Raw genomic sequence first — 15,721 nt, forward strand, 5'->3', positions numbered from 1 at the left:
ATGCAGAATCCTAGCATCTGGCCAGCAGGAGGATCGGTTCAGAGGACGATGCGTCGAGAAGCCGAGGTGATGCACTAGTTCTGCGGGTGATGCACCACCCCAGAGAGGTTTTGGTTCAGCTGGATCTACAGATGGGTTGACAGACCACACTTAGGTCCACTTCAAAGGGTTCAGGAGTGGGGTGGCACAACTTGGGAGAGCAGGACTGACGGATGGAAGAGTCTAGTTGCTGGGTTCAAGATTGCTGGAAGCCTATGTCCCCGCGTTTACTGACCAGGGGGCCATCCAGCTAACCCTTGGAGTAACTATGGGGGTCTGGATTCAGAGATGCAGGCTCAGTCCTTCTCACCCAGGCAAGACGGCAGCAGATCAGCACAGCAGTCCTTCAGAGTAGCAGTCCAGCAGAGTGGCAGTCTTTCCAGCAGCACAGCAGTCCTTCTTCCTAGCAGTGTCCCGAGGTCCAGAAGTGTACTGAAGTGTTGCGGTCTCTGGGTCCAACATTTATACCTGGTGCCCACTATAAAGTGGAGGAAGCTTCTAGAGGTTTATACCCCCTGAGGTGTCGGGTATCCACTTCCTCCCTGTCCTGGCCCGAGCTTGTCTAGGGTCACAAAAGAATAGTGACAAACCCTTTGTGAGAGTGCTCAGGAAGAGCATTTGTGATGTGGAAGTGTGGTAGGTGACAGCTCCTCCCCGTCGATAACTCAGAGTGGCGCATCCTGCCAACACCAATCTTCCCTGTGCCTCACTATCTGAGAGCAATACACCAAGACCAACTGCCAGCCACACTTAGTCATGTGACCCAGATCAGGCATCAGGTACTGAATGGGTAGGACAAGAAAATACCAACTTTGCAATAGTGGCATTTTCAGAATTGTGATTAAAAATCCAACGTTACCATTAAAAGTGGGCTTTTAATTAAAACATTTTAGACACCAAACTCAACCTATTACCAATTGTAAGTTACAGCATATTAAGCGTGATAAGGAACTCCAATGTTATCCAATGGGAGAAGCAGGCCTTGCAATAGTGAAAACTAAATGTAGGAGTTGTTCAATACCAGGACATGTAAAACTCAAACGTGCATGTACTACTTTTTAAATACACTGCCCTCTGGGCTGTTCATGGCCTACCCTTGGGGTAACTTGTCAATAAAAAAGGAAGGTTAGTGCCTGGCCAAATGTTTATTTGCCAGGTTGAAATGGCAGTTTAAAACTGCACACACATGCTGCAATGGAAGGCCTGAGACATTTAATGGGTACTTAAGCGGGTGGCATAATCAGTGCGGCAGGCCCACTAGTAGTATTTAATTTACAGGCCCTGGGCACAGGTAGTACAACTTTACTATGAACTTACAGGTAAATTAAATAGGACTATTGGTTTTTAGCCAATTTTAAGGAGAGAGCACAAGAACTGTAGCACTGCTTAGCAGTGGTTAAGAGCGCAGATTCCTAAAGCCAGCAAAAAGGAAATCAGCAAATGAGTTTAGAAGGCAAAGAGTTAGGGGAGATCCACGCCAAGGATGCCAGATCTGACAGTTCGTAAAATCCTGAGACTGCACCTGTTCGTCCCAGAATGCACAGGTTACCTATACCCAAATATGCAGGCCCCATGAAACGGGGAGACGAATGATCATTATGGGGTGATGTGCAAGTAGTTAAGGGAAGGATGTTGCTGAATTAACCTGGCAGAGAGGTTTGAAACTGGGGTGGTCATGTACCATTAACTATGAAATGTAAAGAAGAACTGGCTATTATTATAGAGGGCCAGCTGGTGGGCAGGACACACATCTACATGGGGAAGCAGATACACTCTCCTATGTAGATGCAAGCGCTCTTGGTAAAAACACGGATGTGCATTGATGAGCAATAATCATGGTTCGAGCTAGTCATGTTTCTTTTGTTAGAACAGACATCTTAAATTCATATGACAGCCAGTAGCAATTTCCATCATAGAAAACAAGCACATTATTTTTTAGTCAGACTCTTAACTAGTTATAAAATGTCTTAAAAAAGATGTACAAGAAAAAAGTTGAGCCTTTCAGAGCGCTAAATGAGAATTGTATATGCAGTAAGTTCTCAAAGAAGTCAAAAGAAACGTTAAAGGTCAATGCAAGAAGGACAGCTCAAGGAGTAGTATGTAGATGGCATTTCCATAGCGCAAACCTAGCCATGACGCAGCTGAGCGCTGTACATGGTGAAAGGCAGCATTAAGTCAATTAGTAAACGAAGAGGAGGCAGAGTTGTGGATGGTTAGTGCATCGTGATGTAGTGTTCTTTAAAGAGGCGAGCCTTCAACTCTTTCCTGAATCGGTTCCCGATGTATACCGGGATGTTGTTACAGATCTTGGGTGCATAGATGGAAAAGGCCTGCTGCCTTGGCTTTTCTTTTTTACACTTTTTATTCTGCAGGTTGATGATGACCTGGCCCGTGGTACGCCGAGAGCCAGCAGAGCTGTTGAGCTGGTTTGTAGGATAATGGATGGTGCTCGTTGTGATGGCTTTGTATAGGATGCAGCTAGTTTTGAAGATGTGCGAGCAGGAAAGGGGAGCTTGGAGTTCCATCGGGGTGGGAGTGATGTGATCCTAATCACACTGAACAGGCACCCCTGAAACATGCGTGGACCTGCAGGCCACAAAATAAAATAATGGAAAGGCCAACTCAGCCACCCATCCTTCAGAGTTCGGCAAATGGAGACCTATGTTATAGCGCCAAGGAGCAGCAGAACGCAGTGTGATTTACAGTGCCTAGAAACGGCAGAACTGCATGGAATATGGAGTTATTAGAACAAAAGCCAATCAAAGCTTGTGAAAAGCTGAACTCTTTCCAAGTTCGTCTGCTCATTTATAATGAACAATACAGAAGAAATTGCGAGACACCAGTGGTGGGGCATCAGGGCTTTAAGTGGGCCGGGTCTCACCGGGTCTGAGCACCGGCGGTTTTTAAAAGGGGGGCTTGAAACAAATCTCAATCTGTCTCTGTTTTGTGCCCTGGCAAAGGCGGTCAATTTTTTCCCCGACTTCAGTGAGAACAGGCACATTGTTGTGCGCGTGCTCACACTGCTCACTTCTTACTACTGGAGAAGTTACGGCATGACGTCATGTCAGGTGAGCGTTATATGGGAAGGGCAATCCTTTAAAGAGAGCCATTTTCTCTCTGGATTTTCCTTCTCTTTTTGAAACTCAGGAGCAGCAACATTGTCGTAGTGTCTGTCACCAGGGCTTTAAGTGGACGCTTTTTCAATATTAAATACAAGTTTTAGTTGCTGCCAATTTATCGTATGCAACTAACAGCCATTGACAAAGCCAATAGTCTTGACTTGTTATAGGTATGATGTTACTTGTATCATATGTGGATGCACTAATAGAAACAGCAAAATACAAGTGAGGCAGCATACTGTGCTAAGGACAGATTTTTAGTTTAGGTGTTAAGGGCACGCCCTTAACTACTTTGGCCATGCCCTTTTGAGAGACCCCCCCCCCCCTCCCCCACAGTTTTCATCCCACTGAAAGCCATGGGTGGCGTTACCTCTCTCCTGAGCAGGAAATATCACAGCAGATTTCAGGGCCCAGGGTTTGTTCAAGTCACTCTGTTACACGACTTCAAGCTGGCTATGGTGTCTGGGGTTTGCGGGGGGGGGCGCATGCTGTACCCTTCACAGGCTACGGACCTCCAGTGAACCCTTCTGAACATAGCGGGAGAACGACTTACTCTCTGTGCTCGGTTACCGCAGGCTCCGCGTTCCCACACACTCCAGCATTTCTACGTAGTCCTGTTCAATCTGGAAAGGAGAGAAAGGTTCTGTTACAAACACTTTTGCAATCGCGCCGGGCTGCAGAAGACTTTCCGTGTTTTGTTGCCGCAACACGGGGCTGGCCGGCGGCCACGAGAACAGAGATCACATGACAAACTCTACATCCGTTTACTTCATAACGAAGACCCAGCTTGCTTATTGAGTGCGGTGGGGTGAAACGAGAACACAGCACTGTGTGCCGCACGTCACACGCACAGGCGCGCAGCCTGTATTATTACACACGTCCTTAGGCACGGGGTGGGGGGACCATCACAAGCACAGGGGGGACCGGACAAGCACACAGAGGGAGAGAAGGTGGGGCTGGGGCGGGAACATGGAGGGGGCATAAGTACAGGACTGAGCAGCTGAGAAACTTTTGTAGAGTGCTTAAACAAAGAGAAAAAATGTAGCACCTGCCCAAGCGATCAGTGAAAGGGCTGGTACTGCGTCCGTGCTCCAAGGAAGGACAAACATACGAGGTGGAAGGAAGTCTATGGAAGAGGACGAATAAGAAGCAAGCAAATGGGAGCCAACAAGGCCAACCAATGGTAAGCAATGGGCAGCCCCCAGGAAAGTAAACAAAGGTCAGCAGGACACAGCTCATGAGCGGTCTTAGGCGAGACCTAAAAAATATGCAACCTGGCAAACATCTTTTTAATATCTGCTTTTTCATTTATAGTGGAGCCAGGTACTTGTATGTAATTTGTATACACACAATTCACTATAAACATACAAACCACTTTGAAAATGGATTGGAAATCATTATTTTCATTGAAGGTACAAGCACTCCGCTAGTTTTCCTTTGGCATTAATTCCAAACACAATGCAAATGTTAAACACTTGCTGTGCTTCTATTACTGCAGTATTACCCTGCATAACCACATATATGGTGCCGCCTTCTTTACAAATACCTTTGTTTGAAAGTCTCTGCATGCACATTAAATGTCAGATCTAATAGTTTCAATTCGTGTTTTTAAACATAGAAGTAACATTAATTGCTCTGTAAACTGTTGCAAAGACTATTCATACATCATTTCCAGTCATTTACAGGCCATAAGAGAAGGAGTATACATTAAGGTATTATGTTAAGACTCATTTGGGGTCGTGGGTAACGAGGGGGCAGACAGAGGCTACTGTGCTGCAAAAGCGGTGGCTGCAGTTGTTTGACACTTGTGTCTTGCAGTCTATCCTACTGCAACTCTAGAACAAGCATTTGCAATGCAATAGGTCTCGCATTTATAAGAGTTTGAGCTATTGGCATTCTAAAATTACAATGCCTTTTATTTATGTTTTGGTTTTAAAACAAATAAAGGCATTGTCATTTACAATGTCAGTAGCATAAACTCGCATAAAAACAGTGTGTGGAGTGCAGCAGTGTGCGGCGTGCAGCAGTGAGCGGCGTGCAGCAGTGAGCGGCGTGCAGCAGTGAGCGGCGTGCAGCAGTGAGCGGCGTGCAGCAGTGAGCAGTGTGCGGCGTGCAGCAGTGTGCGGCGTGCAGCAGTGTGCGGCGTGCAGCAGTGAGCAGTGTGCGGCGTGCAGCAGTGAGCAGTGTGCGGCTTGCAGCAGTGAGCAGTGTGCGGCGTGCAGCAGTGAGCAGTGAGCAGTGTGCGGCGTGCAGCAGTGAGCAGTGTGCGGCGTGCAGCAGTGAGCAGTGTGCGGCGTGCAGCAGTGAGCAGTGTGCGGCGTGCAGCAGTGTGCGGCGTGCAGCAGTGAGCAGTGAGCAGTGTGCGGCGTGCAGCAGTGAGCAGTGTGCAGCAGTGTGCGGCGTGCAGCAGTGAGCAGTGTGCGGCGTGCAGCAGTGTGCGGCGTGCAGCAGTGAGCAGTGTGCGGCGTGCAGCAGTGTGCGGCGTGCAGCAGTGAGCAGTGTGCGGCGTGCAGCAGTGTGCGGCGTGCAGCAGTGAGCAGCGTGCAGCAGTGTGCGGCGTGCAGCAGTGAGCAGTAGTGAGCGGCGTGCAGTAGTGAGCGGCGTGCAGCAGTGAGCGGCGTGCAGCAGTGTGCAGCAGTGAGCGGCGTGCAGCAGTGAGCAGCGTGCGGCGTGCAGCAGTGAGCAGCGTGCGGCGTGCAGCAGTGAGCAGTGTTTCGTGTAGCAGTGTTTCGTGTAGCAGTGTTTCGTGTAGCAGTGTTTCGTGTAGCAGTGTTTCGTGTAGCAGTGTTTCGTGTAGCAGTGTTTCGTGCAGCAGTGTTTCGTGCAGCAGTGTTTCGTGCAGCAGTGCGCCGTGCAGCAGTGCGCCGTGCAGCAGTGCGCCGTGCAGCAGTGCGCCGTGCAGCAGTGCGCCGTGCAGCAGTGCGCCGTGCAGCAGTGCGCCGTGCAGCAGTGCGCCGTGCAGCAGTGCGCCGTGCAGCAGTGTGAGGCATGCAGCACTGTGGCATGCAGCGGCGTGCAGCAGTGTGCGGCGTGCAGCAGTGTGCTGCGTGCAGCAGTGTCAGGCAGCATGCAGCAGTGAGTAATGCAGCAGTGTGTGGCGTGCAGCAGTGTGCGGCATGCAGCAGTGTTTCGTGTAGCATTGTGCAGTGTGTAGCATTGTGCAGCAGTGCGAGGCGTGCAGCAGTGCAGCAGTGCGAGGCGTGCAGCAGTGCAGCAGTGCGAGGCGTGCAGCAGTGCGAGGCGTGCAGCAGTGCGAGGCGTGCAGCAGTGCGAGGCGTGCAGCAGTGCGAGGCGTGCAGCAGTGTGTAATGCAGCAGTGTGTAATGCAGCAGTGTGCGCAGCAGTGTGTGGCGTGCGGTAGTGTGCGGCGTGCAGCAGTGTGCGGCGTGCAGCAGTGTGCGGCGTGCGGCAGTGTGCGGCGTGCGGCAGTGTGCGGCGTGCGGCAGTGCGAGGCGTGCGGCAGTGCGAGGCGTGCGGCAGTGCGAGGCGTGCGGCAGTGCGAGGCGTGCGGCAGTGCGAGGCGTGCAGCAGTGTGTAATGCAGCAGTGTGTAATGCAGCAGTGTGTAATGCAGCAGTGTGTAATGCAGCAGTGTGCGGCATGCAGCAGCGCGAGGCGTGCAGCAGTGCGAGGCGTGCAGCAGTGCGAGGCGTGCAGCAGTGCGAGGCGTGCAGCAGTGTGTAATGCAGCAGTGTGTAATGCAGCAGTGTGAGGCGTGCGGCAGTGTGAGGCGTGCGGCAGTGCGAGGCGTGCGGCAGTGCGAGGCGTGCGGCAGTGCGAGGCGTGCGGCAGTGCGAGGCGTGCGGCAGTGCGCGGCGTGCGGCAGTGCGCGGCGTGCAGCAGTGCGCGGCGTGCAGCAGTGCGCGGCGTGCAGCAGTGCGCGGCGTGCAGCAGTGCGCGGCGTGCAGCAGTGCGCGGCGTGCAGCAGTGTGTAATGCAGCAGTGTGGCGTGCAGCAGTGTGCGGCGTGCAGCAGTGTGCGGCGTGCAGCAGTGTGAGGCGTGCGGGGCGTGCAGCAGTGTGCGGGGCGTGGTGCGGGGCGTGCAGCAGTGTGCGGGGCGTGCAGCAGTGTGCGGGGCGTGCAGCAGTGTGCGGGGCGTGCAGCAGTGTGCGGGGCGTGCAGCAGTGTGCGGGGCGTGCAGCAGTGTGCGGGGCGTGCAGCAGTGTGCGGCGTGCAGCAGTGTGTAATGCAGCAGTGTGTAATGCAGCAGTGTGTAATGCAGCAGTGTGTAATGCAGCAGTGTGTGGCGTCCGGTAGTGTGCGGCGTGCAGCAGTGTGCGGCGTGCAGCAGTGCGTGGCGTGCAGCAGTGTGTGGCGTGGTTTGTAAACAACAAGAAAAGCGGACATCAAAAGAAGGGTGGGAGGGAACGAGCATATGGGGTGTGAGTTATAACGAAAGTTAATTGTTGTAAGAGGGGACGTAGGAAGTGAGGCAGAGCGCGCGCTGGCGAAAGCAGTCGGTTGCTTTCAAGTCCGATGCCAGATTCGCGCTTGAATGCCTCACATGCACTGGCCATAAACCGCATTCCTAATGTCTTGTGCCCCTTACTAAATCTCTCTGAATGCGTGAGGTGGCGCACGTGCAGGAAGTAGCTGGTGGCAAATGGAATGCGCGTGGTTGTGCGCGTAACCGCCACCTGATCCGCCTGGGAAGCCTTTGGGAGCATTTTCAGAAGCCCCTACAGAAGTCTCGCTGAGCGATCGCTTATGCGATAGCCAGGCGAGACCTAAAAAGGAGGGAGGGGTGGGAAGGAAGGGCAAACAACAAGGACGGGAGAGTGGTTGAGAGGGTTTAAGAGAGGTAGATAGAGCCTATAAAGACATGCACTCTTATTAAGTGCCCGATTAAAAAGAAAGTGGATTGACACTGGCTGCAGAGAACGGTAACTGTGCTTGGTCCAAACTCTAGGTGCGACCGGATGGCAGCAAGCACTGAAGAATAAGTGGAAGCAGCAGGAAGCTCCGGCCAATCAGAAGCAGGAAAACGAAAGAGACGTGGAAGACAACCAATGGTAAACGACGCTAAGTATAGCTTTTTTTTTTTTAACTAACGTTTTTGCTGACAGCACGTGCACGCTGTACAGGCAAAACCTAAAAAGGGCAAAAGGAAAAATGGTGTGCATCTTTATTACAGTCTGTACACAGCACTCAGACTTGAATAAACCATTCATTATGAGCTGTATTTTGAAGTCAATGGAGAAGCTTAGATAGATGCTATCTTGGCACCTTAGTTGAAACGCTTTGGATGCAGGACCATGGATAAATACTTTAGCGTGCCCTTATTTGTTACCCACTAGCACTACATATTTGTTTGCAAAATTTCAAAACAGTCACACATGTTCATTTTTCCACAGCAATCCCACAGCTGTATCACTAGTTGAGCCCTTCTTTATTACAACCCTTTCACTCAGCAGATTTTGCATCGAGATTATCATAAGAACTATATTTCCCATCGGGACTACCTACAACGCACACGTCTGCTGAACACGTGTCACCCATCAAATGGAAGGTGACACGTTAGTATCTTTAATGATTGCTCAGACATAGAATGCACATTACAGGGGTGTGTAGAATTCGTGCCTTCACTGTAGAACTTAGTGATGTCGTTCTATGACATTGAATGACATCACTGGAAGATTCTGAGAAGAGAGTTAATGAAGCTGGTGGTTGCTCTATGGATGTGTTCCTGTACTTGAATGAATAAAGGACTGTGTTGAATAACCACTGCCTCTGTGGTTACTACATTTTTATGGTGACGAGGATGGGATTTGAAAGACAATTTTTTTTGTCGTGTACAAGCGCATGAGGAGGACATTATGACCTACGTGGCATCGCTGCGTGGATTAGCAGTGACATGTGAATTCCAAATGTTAACGGAATCCTTGATTCGCAATCAAATTGTAAGGTGTACCAATAATAGAAAGGTGAAAGAAAGACTCCTCTCTAGACCCAACCTTGGATGAGGCAGTACAAATTGCCAGGAGCTTAGAGCACACAGATGTATGGATGAAAGAAATTGATATTGGAAAGTTAAACAAAGTCTTCAGAGAAAGAGGTAGTTGCCCTTGATGTGCAAGAAGTGGGACTAAAAAAAGTTGCTAAGGGAGAGATTCTACACTCAAACAACTTTAAGAATGAAAAATTTGCTAACGTGCCCAATTTATCTAATGCATCCAACATAACTGTTAGGAGGAAAATTATATGTTATAGGTGTGGCTGTCCTGGGCATATTGCGTCCAGTCTTGCATGTGGCGCTAGAACTGTAACGTGTAGATCATGTGGAAGGAAAGGTCATCTAGCCAAGATGTGCAGAATTAAAAGTCAGAATCCCAGTATAAAAACTGTGGAAAATTTAGGGGAAGTTAGGGAAGAATTGATGCTTTCTATTGATGAATGTGGAGTATCCAAATGCGATGAGATTATTAACGTAGTTGCTAAAAAAGAGATAAATGGAAAGTACAGACAAGTTAGACAAGCATTTGCAATGCAATAGGTCTCGCATTATTAAAGTTTGAGCTATTGGCATTGCCAGTAGCTTAAACTCTCGCAAATGCGAGATAGGTCTCATATTTACGCAAGTTTAGACTATTGGATTTGTTATGTTATGTTATTTGATTTTATATAGCGCACGGCTGCCGCAGCCAAGAGGCGTCCCGGCGCTTTGGAGATAAAGAAACACAACACCACAGAGATAACCAGAGGGGAAGGAGACTAAGCTGTGGAAAATAGGAAGGTTTTTAGTGACTTCCTAAAAGGAAGCAGGTCCGGGATAGCAAGAAGTGAGGCAGGCAGAGAGTTCCAAAGGGTGGCTGCCAACACCGAAAAGGAACGACCACCTATTCTCGCTTTTTTGAAGCGCGGAACAATAGCTAAGTTGGACCCTGCAGATCGGAGGGTTCTGGAAGGAACATAGTGGAGGATAGTCTGGGTAAGAATAGGAGGGGAGGCTAACTTAAGAATTTTGAAAGTTACGCAGAGTGCTTTAAACTTAATTCTCTGGCCTACTGGTAGCCAGTGAAGATCTTGGATAGTACGGCGGACAGAGACAGACTTAGGAAGGCCGACCAGCATTCTGGCCGCTGCATTTTGAACCCGCTGAAGGAGAGCTAGTTCTGCCCGATTCACACCCAGAAGCAGAGAGCTGGCATAGTCCAATCTAGTAAGAACCAGAGCTTGCACTATGATCTGCCTGGTGTCCGCATCAAAAAATTTAAAAATGGGCCGAAGGCACTGCAGGGCACCAAAACAGATACCAGCTACACGTTTGGTATGGGGGGTGAAAGAGTTTGTCGTCAAGCCATACGCCAAGATTTCTAACTTCAGCTACAGGAATGGGAACAGGACCCAACTCCAATGGCCACCAATTGTCTCCCCATAGCCCAGTTTCCTTACCAAAGATGATAACCTCGGTCTTAGTGGCGTTAAGTTGGAGTCTATTTTTAGCCATCCAGCCTGCCACTGCCTTAAGAGCTGACTGAAAGGTAGAGGCATCCATATTGGAATCACCATTAAGTGCCACCGCCAGCTGTGTGTCATCGGCGTATGACACCATGGTGAGACCAAAACTATGGGCTACCTCCGCCAGTGGCTGAACATACAGATTAAATAGGGTAGGGCTGAGAGCCGAACCCTGCGGAACACCCTGGAGAATGGAGCGAGGGGCAGAGACATAGGGCGGTAAAGATACCTTGAAGGTTCGATCCATAAGAAAGGAGCGAAACCATTCAAGAGCCATCTCTCCAACTCCTGCCTCCCCAAGACGCTGTAAAAGGATATGGTGGGAGACCGTGTCAAAGGCGGCACTGAGATCCAATAGGATCAGTGCCGCCGTCTGACCCTGGTCCAGCAATTTCCTAATATGTTCCACCACCACCAAAAGAGCAGTCTCGGTACTGTGTCCCGCACGAAAACCATTCTGGGATTTATCCAGTATGTTAGCTTCCTGCAGGTGAGAAGATAGAATGCAATTTGCATGAGCTTCAGCTAATTTGGCCATCCAGGGGAGAAGGGAGATGGGTCGGTAATGCTCTGATTTTGTAGGGTCAAGGGAGGGTTTTTTAAGAATAGGTATAACGGTAGCCTGCTTCCAAGCAATGGGGACACTACCAGTGCTAAAAGAGAGATCAATAAGACTGTGCATAGCGGGATAGCAACACTCGGCAAGTTCCCGAAACTGAGTTGGTCTCATAGGGTCATCAGGTGACCCGGATTTGACTTTAATCGTCAGAGCTTTGAGCTCCTCTTGCGTAGGGCTTGGAATAACCTGAAGCCGTTTGGAAGTCAATGGGGCTCTAATATTCTCGCTGATGGGGAGCTGAGAGAATGACCTGTAGATGGCGTCAACCTTTTCAACAAAGAACGAGGCCAAATCCTCACAGTGGGCCATAGAAGCTGAAAAAGTAGTAGCGGTCTTTCTGCTGGTGAGGTCCTTACATACCTTGAAGATAACCTTTGTAAATGACAATGCCTTTTATTTATGTTCCAAAACAAAAAAATAAATAAAAGGCATTGTCATTTACAATGCAATTTGTTCAAAGTCACGTAAATGCGAGATCTATTCCATTGAAGTTCTTGTCAGGCAGAAGAATTGGGCGAAATGGCCTTGCGTTTCCTGGAGACTGAGGCTAGAGCGGAGAGGTCTGTTGTGCTTGATCTCTGGCTTGGTTAATCGGACAGTGTCTGCAGCTGCCCTTCGTCTGGACTCTCACACCAATGCCACCATAAGCTCCCGCCAGACTGTGTACGCGGAGGTGAGGCTGAGGTGCGAGTTACGACGGTGCCAGGGTCCACTTTCGACAAGCATAATAAATACGGACTAAACATATTTTAACTTGTGACCTCTCCTGATACACAGAGCTCCGCTTTCAGTACATTAACCTCATGCCCTGAAACACCTTACTAGCGTTGGTACACGTAACTGGGACGTTTCACACAGATTTCTGCATCGGGCACTTTAACTCCCCTCAGCGACGTTACAGGCAGTGCGCCCTGGACAGGAAAGTTACCTAAACATACCGGTCAATAGTTTACAAAAGGAAAGTGACACATTTTAAATAAAATAAAACAAATCGGGACAACGTAATTGGGACAAAGTAGCTGCCTTTGGGGCAACTCCGGCCTGAATAAAAGCCCCAAAATAAACATTACTGCGTGTGACACACAATAACATGCCCACTGACGCAACAACGTATACGCACTGAAACAAGAACACGCACGATGTCATAAGAACACAAAACCAGAAGCCAAATCATACACACTATGACATAAGCCCAAACATCTTGACACACGAGCATACATAGTGTAGCATAAAAGTACACATGCTGTGATACATAAGAATGCATACACTGTCCACAGAACACCCAGACAAGAGCACAGGAGCTGCACGCAGACAGGCACCAGAGCATATATATACACTGACATAATAGTGCACATACAGTGGCATAAGAGCACATTCACATGACAGAAGAAAACCCTCACACTGGCACACGTCCGTACACTGACACCAGTTCACCATCACACACAACCGTATACACGGAAATACAAAAGCACTGACACAACAGCACCTTCATACTGACGTGTGTGTACAGAATCTGACTCAATAGAAAACAACCTCTGCCACAAGAGAATATAGACACTACAAGATCATACACAAAAATCACACGAGTACACACTGACACTAAAGAACACACAAACTTACAAGCCCATACATACGATGACACAAGCACATACAAAGTGATACAAAAACATGTACAGTACTGCCGTAAGAGTATACACATGTTGACACACAAGCTTAAAAGCACTGACACCTGACAATGCACATAATTGGACACAAGAACATACACATCCTGACACAGGAGAACACACAAGTGCACACACTAACACAAGAACACACTTAAGCACGAGAGCACACGCATTGACAGAAAAGCACACGCACTGATCCAAGCGCACAACCACTATCAGAAGAGCATACACATCGAGTCACAAGAGCACAAACATGTACAAACTGTCACCAATCATACACAAACTGACATTCGTGTGCATGCACAATATGACACAAAAGAGCAGACAGTGACACTGGGGCACACAAATATTGATTAGAGAGCAGCTGCACACTCTGACCAATGAGTACCTAAGCACCAACAAAAAGCTTTCACAATGTGACGCAAGACAAACGTGCAAACACAAGAGTACACGTACACTGTGATGCAGAGGTGACAAGAAAGCATAAGTGGACCCATAAACACAAAAGCATGTACCCACACACGAACAAAGGTATGCGCACACAGGAACAAAGTGTAACGACAGTGACACAAGAGCGCACACGCGCACCAACTCCACGGTACTACAAGCAGGTGCACACACTGACAAAATAATACATATACTCACACTAGAGCACCTAGGGTAACACAAAACGTAGACACTAACACACACTAACGCGACTGAGAGCACACACTGATACAGCAGTGTGCACACATGCATTTACATAGAGTGCACACAAGTGTTCATCGGAGCAGACATATAGACAGGGGCAAACACTCGCACAGGAAGAATGACCAGTGCTGCTAACTTCACGGACGGGGCTGTTTTGAGAGTACAGCACTGAACACTGTCCTCCTTACAGCCCGGTCCGCACACGTGCACCGTTCCGTATTAGGGGACGGCGTTTTTTGGGTTTTACCAGGCACTTTGGAGTGAGAGGCAGGGCGGGGGTAATTTAGACCAGCGTAAAAGCCTGACAGGAAGGAAAGTGAAGTGAAAAGAACAAACATTCCCCTGAACAGATTCCGGTCTGTGTAGAGTTAGGGAAAAGAAGAAAGAAGCTAAATGAAAGGGAAAGACAGACACATTGTACTGACTGCTTTTTGAAGCCCCGGGATCACGTTTCACCGTCCCGAGAGTTGCAAGTCTCTGCAAAAGAGTCAAATGTGTGCGTTTTGCGTGTTTTTCTAAAAGCGCTGTCGCTGTGCAAAATTCAGAGGCAAGTTCCCACACTGTTCCTGCGTTTAATAGAAGCCACGAGCCCGCAGTGACGCTGCTTTTTACCCCAGCCAGGAATTTGTTTGATGCGACGAAGAGGGAGTGGGAGTGGGGAGTGGGGGCGGGCACGCAGGCTGCCAAATGGTGCGCTTACCCCAGCCAGGAATTTGTTTGATGCGACGAAGAGGGAGTGGGAGGGGGGAGTGGGGGCGGGCACGCAGGCCGCCAAATGGTGCGCTTACCCCAGCCAGGAATTTGTTTGATGCGACGAAGAGGGAGTGGGAGGGGGGAGTGGGGGCGGGCACGCAGGCTGCCAAATGGTGCGCTTACCCCAGCCAGGAATTTGTTTGATGCAACGAAGAGGGAGTGGGAGGGGGGAGTGGGGGCGGGCACGCAGGCTGCCAAATGGTGCGCTGAAAGTGATCGCGATCACATCACGGCGAAAGTGAAAGCAAACGAGTGCCTTCAGGCTTCCAAATGGTGCGCGCGCCCGGACGGCGCACATGCACTGTATTTGGAGGCCTGAAAAGCCACTGTTTGCACTTCCAAAACTCGCTTACTATAAGTCTCGCCAGAGGAGCGCTAAAGCGCTGTCTCAGGCGAGACCTAAAAAACCACATTGTGAAATTGTTTTTGGAAAAACTGAAGTTAAAGTATTAGCAGATTCAGGCGGCTTATTTACGTTGATTTCCAAGGAAGTATACTTGAAAGATTTAAAGAAAAGTTTAAATGAATTTCAACATTCAGATATAAGTGCTGTGGGGTATGGTGGAAAAAGGATAAACATTATAGGAATGTTATGGATGGACTTGTTTTCAAAACTAATAGTGTTCATGGGAGAGTATATATAACTGAAGATGGATCAAATCTTTTGGGATGGCGACATCAAAAAGACCTCAACATCATTCTTGACCCGAATGCTAAGGAACCAGTGATGATGGTAGAGCCTGCTCAAGAATGTAGTTCATTTGTTTCAGATGATAATTCGGATTGGGGGAAGGATTTAATGTTATCTTTTCCACTTGTATTCACGGATGAATTAGGAATGTTGAAAAATTTCACTCATAAGATTATTTTAAAAAAAATTGCTCGTCCTGTTGTGCATAAAGTGAGACCTATACCTCTATTAATGAGAGAGCCATTACGTAAAGAACTTGACAAATTACTTGAATGCAAAATAATTGAGCCAATTGAATCCTCGGAGTGGTTGGCTCCGATCGTCGTAGCACCCAAGGAAGGAAATAAGATTTGTTTATAAATAGATTTAAGAGATTTGAATCAAAACATATGGGTTGATCGACAACCTCTACCAAATATAACAGAGATGTTAAGTGTCATGGGTGGAGGTAAGATTTTTAGTGTTTTAGATATGTCCGCTGCTTACCACCAGGTAAATTTACATCCTGAATCTCGACCGCTAACCTCTTTTGTCACACCAATGGGGGCTTATCGCTATCGCCGTATGCCATTTGGGCTAGCCTCAGCCTCCGCGGTGTTTCAAAGGGTTATGCAGAACATATTTCAAGGAATGCGTGGAGTTTTGTGTTTTCAAGATGACATAATGGTGGTGGGAAAATGTTTTAAGGA

General features: G+C 48.6%; 1 protein-coding gene across 3 annotated transcripts in view; it reads right to left on the reverse strand.

Moving 5' to 3' along the window:
* CLCN5 (Cl-/H+ antiporter 5) overlaps positions 1 to 15,721 on the reverse strand; it is a 365,957-nt gene that overhangs the window by 235,925 nt on the left and 114,311 nt on the right. For 2 of the 3 annotated variants that reach the window (XM_085630718.1, XM_085630719.1), the window contains one exon: positions 3,712 to 3,781. The exons of the other annotated variant lie outside the window; for it this stretch is intronic. The gene's annotated coding sequence lies outside the window, so the exon portion shown is untranslated. The remainder of the gene's footprint in view (positions 1 to 3,711; positions 3,782 to 15,721) is intronic. 3 annotated transcript variants of the gene reach the window in all.

This window comes from Triturus cristatus, chromosome 10 (genome assembly GCF_964204655.1).
Source record: "Triturus cristatus chromosome 10, aTriCri1.1, whole genome shotgun sequence".
Classification (NCBI taxonomy): Eukaryota; Metazoa; Chordata; class Amphibia; order Caudata; family Salamandridae; genus Triturus; species Triturus cristatus.